This window comes from Desmodus rotundus, chromosome 4, assembly GCF_022682495.2.
Source record: "Desmodus rotundus isolate HL8 chromosome 4, HLdesRot8A.1, whole genome shotgun sequence".
Lineage (NCBI taxonomy): Eukaryota > Metazoa > Chordata > Mammalia > Chiroptera > Phyllostomidae > Desmodus > Desmodus rotundus.
The window spans coordinates 174,098,741-174,111,805 of NC_071390.1; the positions used below are offsets into that span (position 1 = coordinate 174,098,741).

Consider the following 13,065-nt stretch of genomic DNA (forward strand, 5'->3'; position numbering starts at 1 on the left):
AGGTTCTGGGGACCCACACCCTTCCCCTAATCGAGAAGTTCTGCTTGCATCTTCCTTATATACAAGACTTCAAGATTTCTTTTGAAATTAAATTCTTCTGGTGAACACATTTGAAAGCTATCAGAAGAGGCATCTTCAAGTTGTTGCCTCAGGTCTTGATGTGGGGAATTCTGCTACCAGTGTAAACAGCTACCGACTGACTACAAGAAAGAAAATTGATGTTATTATTTAAGCATAATTTTTCATTGTGGAGGGCAGGAAACCTTAAATTTTAGTGTGCATTTGAATCATTTGCAGATCTTATTACAATGCAGGTTCTGAGTTAATAGGTCCCTTGTTATTTTCTATTTCCTAGTGTACCCCTGGGTACTGGTAAGGCTGCTGGCCCACATACCATACTGAGTAGCAAAAATGTAAATACACTTAGCTCACTGGGCTGGAGAAACAGTACTTCAGGAATATTTCTTGAAAGGTATCCAGCAAAAAGGGTTTTCTGGTCAGCCTTCAGTTATTCAGAAAAGACACCAAGTTCCCCTTTCTGGAGTAATTTACATTATCCAGGCCTCATTAATTAGGTCTCTGTTGATTTATTGAGAGAGTTGGTTTTACACCTAGCGGCTCCACCAACCCCAATTTGTTACTCTACAGTTCTCTAGTGTAGCAGTCCGACACAGGTCTTGCTGGGCTTAAATTAAGGTGTCAGCAGGACTGCCTTCCATTCTAGGGGCTCTAGAGAAGACTCCATTCTCTTGCCCTTTCTAGCTTTTCGAGCCTGTCCACCTTTCTTGTCTATGGTCCCTTTTCTCCATCTTCACAGTCAGCAGCAACAGTTGGAGTCCTCACATTACATCACTCGCTTCCTTTGCTGCCTCTCTCTTCCCTTTGTAAGGACCCTTGTTATTACATTGGGCCTACTCAGAAAATCCAGGATAATATTTTCATCTGGACATCCTTAATCTAATCACATCTGCAAAGTCCCTTTTACCATGTAAGGTAATGTATTCACAGGCTTGGGGGTTAGGTTGTGGACATCTTCAGGGGACCATTATTTTTTCAAACTCATTGAGTGGAAACACATGGAATATCGGTAAGCCACAAAAGGCAATTGGGAAAAGATGGTAAAGATCCAGGTATAAGAGGAAATAGTGACAACTGGGCTTGAAAGAAGCAGACAGTTTGGACATTCACAGCCAGAAAGTGATTGAGAGTTCCTGGGCAGTAGAGTAAAGACAGCATCCGGGGTGAGGCAGGGAAGCCATGCTAGAGGGCCATCCCCTGGACCGGACAGAGATGGATGGAGGGGAAGACCGAGGATGCCTGAAGAACAAACACTATGAGACAGGATGAGAAAGTGGCTGCAGGTGTGAGGGAGAGAGAAAATCATGGGAGAAAAAACTGTGTTTGGCTCAATAACTGGGTTTTAATGGACTCAAACAAGACAGGCCACCTCTCTGCTCACCATCAGCAGGGAGGCCCCAACCAGTAAATTATAACCTAAGTGCAAAATGAGAAAGGAGGCCTTGGCAAAGGAGGCCACTGTGGTCATTTTAAAAGTGAAACCTAATGACAGAGATAGAGGTTAGAAATTCAAAAGAAGGGGATGTGGAAAATAAGATCTCTTGGATGTGAAATTGTAGATGGGAGGCTAAGCAAGCACATATTTCTATTTTAAGAGGTAGAAGAGGAAGAAGCTGTCTAAATTAGGGCTGTGTGCAGCCCCTGTGGGCTAGCCCCTTACGTTGAGGGGCCCAAAGGGTTTTCCTGTAAATATTCCAGGTACTATAGAGCAAGTATGGGCATGAACCTCCGTTCCACCCCTCACCAACTGTGTGACCTTGATCAGTTCATTATGTCTCTCTAATCTATTAAACAGTTTCTAAAGGACATGGCTATGGTGAGGATTGATGATGTTAAACAAGAGCATATATGAAGAGCTTATCACACCATTTGACATATGACACATGACAGTTGCCATGTAATCAGAGCATGACGTCCCTCCTTCCCATTGCATGGCCACTCTCCTATGCTTTTTTGGTCCTTTCATCTTGTTTTATTCTGGTAACAGTTTCCTTTACTCCAGTGCCGTGCATTTATGACTGTGCAGTGTGACTCCTCTCCCCTCCACCCAGGAAAACACAGGATCTTCTGGAGAAAAGTCCTCAGAAGCTCCCTGCTGCCTTCAGGTTAGAATCCAAACCCCTCAGACTGTTTTTCATGGTCCACCCCCATTTGAGCACAGACGTCCTCTCCCACTCACTGCTCCTCCAGCACCAACCTTTGACTTCAGTCCCCCAAATACATCCCTGTTGGGATCACCTCTCTCTCCAACCTCGACCCGGCCCTTAAGTCAGCTGGTTCTCACCTCCAGTGACACCTTGGCCTCTGCCTGGAACGCCTCCTCTCCTCCCCACATCACTCCATTGGTGATACAGGATGACGTAAGAGGAGAGGAGGAAGGGGAGAATTAGGGATGCAGCCAGGCATGACAAGAGAACACGAGTATGACAGGAGGACCTGCTGGTGGAGGCACGGGGAGGGGAGGTGTGGGATGGAAGAAAAAGAAAAAGAACAGGTTTAGGAAGTAGGAATTTGTCATCTTAAAAGCAGATTGGGGAAAAAATTAAAAGTAGAAAAGAGTGCCCAGGACTGAGTCTGGGGTAAATGGAATATTTACAAGTTAGATGGAGGATGAGAAGCTGGTAAAATCCTCCGTGGTGGAGACAAACCTTTGTGGGGAAGCTGTGCACGCCCTAACGTGTTCTCTCTGAATTCTCCTGTGCTAGAGAATGATGGTTTTCATCTGGGCAGAGGTGCTTCCAAGGAAAGCAGCTGCCACCGTTGGGTTTTCCTGGGCCGCCGCATACCCTACAGCTGAATTTACCAAGGATCCGGTGAGAGGATGTACAGGTCCATGATCAAACAAATAAGACAAACAAACAAAACAGAACTCTTGTGTGGATGCAAATAACAACTGTTTATCTAAACAGGGTCATCTTAAAGCTTAGAAAAGGGGAGCAGAAAGGCATCCTGCATCACTCACTCTTTCATCTTCTTCATGTTTTCTTGAGTTTGTCCAGTAAGCCCTGGATATCATAGGCTTGTATCCCCATTGGCATCCCCAAGTACCCTCCCCATATGTGACTCCTAGTTTAGAGCTACGGGAACCAGAAGTCTGGTGGGTGACTTGTTTCCCGGGGTCATTTGTTGCAGAAAACTTACTTTCTATTCTCAAAGCTGTCCTAGGCACACTGAACAGCAGCCTTTCCCCCTGCAGTACATTTCTGCAAAATGCTGTTGCTTTCAGGCTGCAGTCTGCTTCTGTGATTGTCCTGGGCCTTGGGAGAGGCTGCTAGAATTTCCAACTCTGATGAGTCTCAGAGGGAGGTGATGTACTGACCTTCCTTGCACTGCGTGTCCTAGTTATGCCAATTTAGTTCTTCCGAGGAGCAGCACAGAGGGATATGGTCTAGCTCAACTTTGAACTGCTCAAAACTAGCTGTGCTAAGTTAGGTCTGTATTCCACGTCAAACTTTATATTGAATGCAGATGGCAAGAGACAGAACTTCCATCCTCCTCACTAAGTTGAAGTGTGGTAAACAAATCTGGAGGTTTTGGCTTTACAGTTGGAACTAGACTGGTCCTTCATGGGCAATGAACTCAAGATCAAGTTTCTAAACTTCAAGATTCAATTTCCTTTGACCTGAACTAGACTGTTTTATTCTGCAGGTACCCCCATAGTAAGAAAGCTTTGCAGAGAACATCTACACTACGTTTTCTGGATCTTGTTATTTCTCTGCTTGGAATGTTCTCCAAGTCTGTACCTAGTCAACCCTGGCTTGCTCTTCAACACTCATCCCAAGGACTGCCTCCTCCAGAGGACCTCACTGGCACCTCCTCCCATCCCTGTCAGAGTTGGGTGTCCCTCCTCCGTGCTCCTACGGTACCTGGGTTGTACCACCATCAGGGCATTGGCCACTCTGTGCTGTTAGTACCCATCAAGGTACTAAACCATCAGGAGGTCCTCGGGTTGGTTTGGATTGTGTCCTGTGCCAGGGTTTCACACATAATAGCTCATCCAAAGCTCAAGGTCACTGCCATTGGCCTTTTCATCTTGCAGATGAGGGGATGGAAGGTTGCAGAGATTAAAAAACTTGCTCAAGGCCACACACATAGTTAGAAACTGGCTTTTTAGATTCAAATCAAGGCAGCCTGACTCCACCTGGGCTTCCCCATGACTCCCTGACCCCATAGAGTCAAGGACCGCCTCTGGGTCCCAAGCATCCAGCACAGTGCTTGCCACAGTGAGAGACCTAGGACTGACTGGCAGACTTATCACCGACTGAAGTAAGGCATGCACAGGTCTGTCTTGTGAGGCTGTGACTTCTCTAATAGTAGGGGTCATAGCTATTATATAGTTGTTGGTTACTTAAGGGCAAAGACTCTGACACAGAACTATAAAAACAAAAAGAATAGCAAACACAACAGTGAGCACATTTATCATATTCCAGGTACTACTGCTAGCACTTTACATCTATGACATATTTAATCTTGACAAAAATCCTATGAGGCAAGTTCTCTTGTAATGTTTATTACACTGATGTGGAGGCACAGAGAGGTTAGGTAACTTGCTCAAAGTTGCACAGGCGGAAGCTTGCGGGTTTGGTCTGTGGTCCCAGAGAGTCTATAAAGAAAGAGTAAATGCTTGTCATGAAATATGAATGAAATAATGGGAGGGTGGCCTTCTGCACTTGGTTTGAGAGAAATATAGCTTCTTTGTTGTCCCTTGTTCTTTGTAAAGAGTCACTGAAGTGGAAGCTGAAGTCCAAGACTAAAACATTCTCAGTTTTAGCTAGAGTTCCTGTGTGGGCATATGGTGAAGGGATGCCAGTGTGGTCCCTTCTTGTGCCTTGTAGACCAGTGGCAGCATCATAGCCATAGGTGTTAGAAAACTATAGCCAGACCTCACACATGGAGGGCTAAGAACAGAACTGGGAGGGCACAGAAACTGCTGAGGACTGTGCTGTGGGATACATCTTCTCTGGGGAGAATCAAAACACGGCACAATCCACAGGCATCTCAGAGGTTGCCCAATTTCATCCTCTCATTGTGAGGAAGAAAATTAGGGCTCAGAGAGGGGCTGACTTGGTTTCATCACACAGCCTCTGGGGAGTGTTATCAGGAACATATCTCTCCCCAGACCAGGTCAGAGGGAAAATAATTAATTTGCTCATGGAAGAGAAATGCCATCAGCTTCTCTTGGGAACTTAATACGTGCCGAGGACTATGTTAGGCTTTATACCAACTTGATTTCACTTACTCCTCAAACAAACCTAGGACATCTGAAAGATCACATTTCAGATGAAGAAATCCAGACCCTGAGTCCATTTGCCCAGGCTCATGCAGCTAACATGTATTTGAACCAAGGGATTTTGAAAATGTCTATTTTGTCTAGAGTTTCTTAAATTTCCAAGGTGGAACTATATTTGGCATGAGACCAACTGCTCAACCATCATGCTAGTCATAATGAAAAAATTACTCAGAAGGCAATTAGTTTACTGTTTCTGTAACAATAAAAAAGACCCCCTGACCTCCTGACTCCTTTTCTTTCCAGTAATTTCTTTCAACATCTAAACACATTGACTGCTTTCATTTTAAATCATAGATTACCATCCTCCACTAAATCTGGACGTCCAGTTCATCTCAAATACAGATGAAGGAGCATGACATGTTTAACACAATAAAACCTGCAGCCCAAGAAAACCAGTCCATGATGGAATGACCCACCCCTGCCAAGAAATGCTCTCTGTGAATATGGGGACATCTAGGGTCCTTGATGAGCTGGCACGCTCAGGGCATGATTTCAGGCATGGTGCATGGTTGTTTTCCTTCTTCTTCTCTCTGCAGATGGTAACATTGGGCTGATGGGGGCCAACATCACACCTATTTCTGATCTTCTTGAAGCCCGTGGCTCTTTCCCTTGGGTCATGTCTGCTTGGCCTCATTCTCCAGGTTGGGACAATCCAGATCCAGGGTATGAAGCGGGAGGTGGTTGATTCTGGACCAGGCTGGTGGGCTCTGGCATTTGTCCAAAGTATCTGGCTGAGCCAGGAATCCACTCTAAGTTGCCAATGTTGTAGGAGCTTTTATCAGAGAGGAAACGATCTCCAAAATGGGAGAAATTTAGTTTTATGAGAAAAGATGGAAATTTCTCTTGGCAACATCCCTAAATGGGCCAAGTACAGTCTGCTGCAGGTTACTGAAAGTCGACGTTCTTACCAGCACTGTTTTACCAGTGTCTTCCAGCAGCGCACTGACAGAAACAGTGAGAAAATGGGAATATTCTCTGGAGGGGAGGCAGGAAACTTGAGATGTATTTTCTCTCCACCTTGTCTCAGATTTATTGAATGTTATATTCAGATCACTTAACTTTTTTATATCACAGATTGCTGAACTATCTAGAGAAAAGGATACCATAGGCCCTTTCAGCATCCCGTAAGGATGTTATTAAAGGCCAGTTAGTGTAAACTTGAAAATATGTTGCGATTCTGGGACATTGGATGGTAGAAAAAAGATTGACACTCTTCTCATTTATGTAACAAACCTTCACAAAGTACCTAATAGGTACAAGGACTTTTCCTAGGCACTGACTCAGTACCATTATTTGACTTTATGTATTTGAATTATCTTGAGAACTTTAAACATGTTTAACTCAATCAGTTGTTTGGCGCTCACTTGCTGATGGGAATTCAAGGCCCCAAATGACGCCATCTCTGCCTCTTGCTTTTTATTCAATTACAACTGTAACCTGGATATTACAAAATCTCTTCTAAGCCATCAGTCATAGCTGACAGCCTAGGCTGCTTTTCTGAGCCCCATTTTTCCATTTCAGTGAAGTTTGGCTTGTGCCAAAGAGCTGCCGGGGTACCAAACATCATGAAAGAGTGAATGAATCTGTGATGTGTCATTGATGACAAAACTATGAATGTCATAAGACACATACTCCCTCCTCCGTGTCCTGATCTTTCCTTTTTGGGGGACTAGTCTGAGGACTCCATCTTTGCACGCATCCCCGGATAATGGGATGCATGATCCCTCTTGTTGGCACAGTGTCCTACACAGCACGTGTGTGCGTGCTCCTGAGGACACACTCCAGGGGCTCACAGAGGGTGTGGTTCAGGCTTCATTTTCATTGCAGACCTGCTATAAAAAGTTGCGTGCTAGCCAGGTCCCCTGGAACACCACTCGTCATTCCCACATTCGCTTTTTTCCATTAACATCATCAGCCATTATCCAGCAGGGAAGACCCAGCCACCGGACGTGGGCCTCAAAGTCACATTGCTTTCCTGATAGCTTCTTGAAAGTTAATCATAATCAATTTGATAACCTCTTTGTCCACTCAGCCACAGTTATACTTTTTTCCATGTGGTGACTTGTAGATTAAGGAGCCTTACAATTTTGGGTGGGAAAGGTTTGCATTAGATACTGAACGTAAGTCTTTATGAGCAGACAATGTTCTAAGGTTACAGCACTGGCTCCAAGACACTTTTCACTGAGATTCTTCCTCAAAAAGACAGCAGGGATGCAATCACTCATCCACTCAGCTCTGTCAGGAAGGAAATGGCTTGAGAGAGGGAGAGAAGTGTTGTGGGAATTTCCATAAGATTGTGGGCCAGCACTACGTTTCAAATAGTGAAAAAAAATAAAAAATAAAAACAAATGAACACCCTATCATTTCTCTGCTAAATGCAACCTGCTCTTTCATTCATCCAGTTCACTAAAGAAATTGTATTAAGCTGCTTAGGAAATTGCAAGACAATCTACCAGCAAATTTTATACTGGTGGTTTGTTTGGTCTGTGGGTACTGGCTTGTGCTCCATGCTTCTGCTGGAACTCACTCTGCCAGACGGAGTTTGAAGTATCCAGGGAGTGGGGGGGTGAAGGGAAGCACTCTCAATTAGTGGCTTCATTCACCTATTTAAAGAAGGGGGTTGTTGTGCCTTATAGTTTTTCCCTGCTGTGTATTCATTCTCCTTTGCAGGCAATCTTTTTGTTAACCACTCTTCCCCACTCTATGGTCTAGGCACCTTGCTCCCTACTCAGAGATGCTAGTCTGTCTCATGCCAATCAGAGCGCCATACTCCCCTGGCCACAGTGATTGGTTCAGAGATGGGAATAGGAGCTAAGCAGGGCCAGCTGGGTTCTTTACTATGATTTACATATAGGATTAGGAAAGGGAAGTCCTCCTTCCAGTGCCAGTAGTGAGTTAGGAGCTGTGAGTCCAAGGTTCTGTGTGGCCATCTTATTATTCATGTGAAGAGAACCTGTGTTGAACAGAAGCCAGGAAAAGGAAAGTAGAGCTGAAGGATGGAGAAAAGGCATAGCCTTGGCCTCCTCCCTTGGACACTAACTTCATCAGCCAAGACTGGCTTGAAGCTCTCCAGAGAACCCACCCTTGGAATGATGCTTGGTTGGTGAGAGCCATACCAAATCAACTCCACCTGTCATTATGGTTTGGATTAGACTTCTGTGACTTGCAATTGAAGGAGACATACCTCAAGACGTGATTACATGCCAGGCACTTGTCCGGACACCTTCCTCTCTGCATTTCTCTCAATCCTCACAGCATCCACAGGCATGAGAGACTATCATTCCTATTTTACAGAGGCTCAGAGAAGGTTGAGAACTCACCCATGTTCCCATGACCAACTTCACACTCAGGCTATTTAAGCTCTCCCCATCCTCCCAGAGTGTCTGTCTGAGTCCTCTCTCCTCATTATTTTGCAGTTTCATCTCAGGAAACCCATCTAGACTGGCACATGTCGAAAAGGCCAGATGGAAAAGGCAACAAGACTGCCAAAGTGGAGGCACATCTCAGAATATGTACCACCCGAAGAGAAACCAGCTTCGTTTCCAGACATTGGCATTACCTTTCTCCCTGGGACTCCTATCTGACTGTGCTTCACAGAAAATTTATGAAAAATGCAGCAGTTTCTTTTCAAATTAGATGGGGCAACCTCACAAAATCTGTCTCAAGGAGTTGTTACCCAGTGAGAGGGAGAAGAAATTATTCGGAACTAAAACCATTCCTAATTGTCTTCCATAACTAGATGAGGATCGATTAGGATTAGATGAGATGAGGAAAGACAGTTTTCGGGGTCTTCTTGGAGCAGAAGCATAAAGCACAACTCACCGAGAGCTTTTGGAGAGCTTCTCTGTATCTTCTGGTGCCTACCTGATGCCATTTTTTTCATAGCATTTGGGCCAATAAACATTGACCTGGAAATAAGAAATGCTAACATGGTTGTAGGCTTATGTGGCATCTAGTCTACTTTCAAGTTTCACGTTTGACAAAGTCTACAGGAAAAAGACAGCAGAAACTTCTAGATTCTGATATTGCTCTATGTGCTAATTAGCAAGCTACATTAATAGTAATCAATTTTAGGTACCTAGGAATGAAAATAGAGATAGCTACTTCAATGAGCATCTAATAGGCACCAGATATTTGACATTACCTAAAATCCCTAAAAAGACCTTCCAAGGTAGGTATTGTTACCCTCATTTCATGGGATCAGAACAGGTAACTTTCCTTAACTCCCCAAGTGAAAAGGTAGGGCTCAATCCAAGAGCCCTTTGATTTCAATGCTTGAGATCTTTCTGCTTTGCTTTGTGACCTCTCTGCCCAAGTGCTGAACCCTGAGCCACCAAGGTCATTACTGCAAACATGATTTCAGTGTGTATACAGACAAGAACATAAACTGATGGTCTGAGGGCGCCAGCTGGGACTGTCATCACCCCGCCAGTTGTCAGGCTGGATTAGGCTGCCCTGGCTCTGCGGTCAAAACAAACCGCAAGGCATGGACTTTGTCGTTCTGCAGACATAGGTCAATGTCCTGGCTCTGCACTTCAGCTGTCTGGTCTTGAGAAGCATCTGCCGGTCTTTGCACATTGACTTCCTTATCTGTAAGATGGGGATTATCAGCTAGTTCGCAGAGTTGAAGAAAGAATCTAATGAGATGATACATAAAGTCCTCAGCACGGAACCTGCCACAGTGTAAGACAAAGTCTGAATCCATTTTGGATATTTGACTGCTGATATCTCTTAAGTTTTATCCTTACCTTTTCCCCCTTCTTCCCTACTTTTAGGCAAGCTGATAAGAAAGCCAGAGTGGACCCTCATGATAGGGAACTCATGAGAACTTAGGGGGGCCCTGAAATTCTCACCTGGCCTTACCCTTAAAACTTCAAGCCAGTCTCCCTTCCCTGGCTCTCTCAAGCCATTTTCAGACTAGCTTGGGAAGCTTGCTCTACTTACCCTAGAAAGTCTTATCATGTAAGTAATGGAACTTTCCAAATTGTTTGGGTTTTTGTGTGGTGTAATCCATCTTGATGTCATCAGAGGAGGAGCAGGATGAGGCCCAGGACTGAGGCAGGTGTGCCCATGCCCATGGTCAGGAAATAGGATTCTTCTGCAGTGTTGCAGGAAAGACATTTTAGGGACACACATGTAGCAGTAATTTAAGCAATAGTGGCAAGGTTTATTAGAGTGAAAAGTGATAGTATGCCCTCAGAGAGGCAGAGAGTGGGCGGGCTATCTCAGCAACTGTGTGGACCCAGGAAAGGAAGTTACAGGGGCAAAGGAGAGCCCTCTGCCACTGCTCACTGCTCACTGCTCCCTTGGTTGCAAGTCTCTGGGGACCCTTAGAATTTAGAAAAAAAGAAGGCAAAAATTACTTGCCTGAGAGAAGAGCACGGACATGCTTCAAGGAGGGTGTGTGCCGGGTTTTTTGTCTATCTTTTATACATTTCCTTGGGTTTGGGAAAGAGCAGGCTTTCTTTCAAACTATCCATTCTCTTTCCTAGCTTGTCCCGGGGCTGTGCCTGTGCCCTCCCCCATCCAATCCCCTTCCTGGATATTTTACGGCTTTGTGCCTTTATCCTATCCAGTCTTGTTCCTAGCTTTTCCCAGGCTACTCCCGTCCCCCTTCAGGGCACACGCACTCAGTGGAAGGAATTTCCCTTCCACTCCCCTCCCTCCCCCGGCCCCACCCATTAATCCATGGCAGCCAGCTGCTCCCTAGGGTGACTGCTAAGTGTCTTTCCTGTCTCCTTGGATGCTCAGAGTGACCATGAAACTGTCCTTTCCTAGTTAATCCACCTCAATCAGATATCTGGTTCCATTTGCTCCCTTCTTTCTTGTTAATATCTACTAACTGCCTACTGTAACATTGACATTCAAACCAAAATTTGGGTGGGTGGGGGTGTCCTGTTTCTGCAGGATTTTTATAACACAAAGAGTATGTTAGCCATCATCATTATCATTAAAATCTTAAATTTTTGGTTTTTAAATTTTATGCAAAAACCTCATAATTAATAGTATTTAACTTGAACTTGTGCATTTACTCTACAATAGTCTGGAAAGGATGGCAGTCAAGAAGTTGGTAGGGTTTTCAGAAAGGTGGGAAGGTCACTGGACACGTGTAGAAGGGGAGGTGGATGTTCCTGGGCTTGCTGGTGAGTTCTGGTATTGTCCTAGGGTGGCCAGAAGTTGACTGAGACAAAAATCCACAAATGCTGTTGATTTAGTAGGGAAAATGAAGAACAGGACTGAAGAAGAGGTTTCCATTGTCACATCTGAGGGGGTTTAAAAGTCTAGAATTTTGAGAGGAGATACGAGGAGTGAAGGACCAAGAAAGATCAATTGTTTAGAAATCAGAGGGTGAGACTGTCAAAGGCAGAATGCTAAATTCATAGGCTCTTATTGAGGTGACTGGTTGGTTCCTCTTTAATCTCCTCATTGAGTGTTTCCCTATTATATACCACATTGGCTTAAAGCAAGAACAACTAGATAGATAATTTGCATTGCATTTTTCTCAGGCAGTTGATAAATGACTAACTATATGTTAAAAACTTAGCAGGTCAGTCTCTTGAAGGGAATTTGCCCTGAACACATCCCGAGTTCTTACAAAGTTTTTGGACAATAAGTCTGATTAATTTTCCTTCTCCAGAAATTAGACACTGAAACATCCTACCCAAATTTTAACCTGCCCAAATTGTGTGGCCGACCAGTGAATACACTTCTGACCAATTGACAATGTTTTCTTAATTTAACTGTTGTTAAAACACAAAGAATATAATGTATGTTTTGAGCTAAGTCAACATAGTAACGTGAGGTGGTTTTGATAAGCTCTGCGTAAACAAAGCTATGGGGTTTGGGCTCAGAGTGACAGAACAAAAAATATAAAACTTGGCTCCTGTGTGCTCTGTTTGTGTGCAAAGGACTCATGTTTCTTACCAGAAATAAAGGGTGAGAGTTTTCAACATCAGGCGAGCACACTCGAGTCAGATCTTTCAGAGTGAGTCAGCTCTCCCCTAACACAGATGATGATCTGTTACTCAAATGGGATGAAGAGACACTTGCTGAAGAAAGAGCCTGAGGGAGCATAGAAATGGCATTAAGTACAGCAACCAAGTCCTCCAGGTCCTTTAGGACAGTGGTGTGTCTCAAGAAGAGGCGCAAATTACCTTAGCACCATTTGAAGAACTCGGCTTTGATGCCAAATTCCTTCTGACTGCCTTAAATAATTTTTAAAATGCTGGTCCGACCCCAAACTGGTTTTGCAAACTTTCCTTTATATGGTATGAACATTGAAATAGTTATCCATAAAAACAATATTTGGGGGTATTTTTTTCCCAAAACATTTTTTTCTCACTCAGGGGAGAAAATCATTGTAAAAAGAGTGTGATTTCAACATTTTATGAACAAAGAACAAAGTTGCCTTTCTTTTTGACAATTGGCTGTCTCACCATTTCCTCTCCCTCCAGAGTAAAGAAATTTATGCAGATAACTTACATAACTCTTAAATCTCTCTTCTTTCCTTCCTCAGTCTCTTCTTTAACAAATAATAATTGAAATACTACTATGTGTCGGACTATTGCCTAAACCCAACTGGTTGGTTACTCAAAATGATGAAGGAGGGAGTTTAAAGTAGCTGGAAGAGGAAGTCAATTCCGTCAATACAATATAGAATGCCTTCATCCCTTTAAGAGGAGAGGTGAACAAGCAAA

The 13,065-nt window shown here is 44.0% G+C and overlaps 1 protein-coding gene across 1 annotated transcript in view; it reads right to left on the reverse strand.

Moving 5' to 3' along the window:
* Positions 1–13,065, reverse strand: part of C1QTNF7 (C1q and TNF related 7) — a 232,775-nt gene that overhangs the window by 143,323 nt on the left and 76,387 nt on the right. The window lies entirely within an intron of this gene.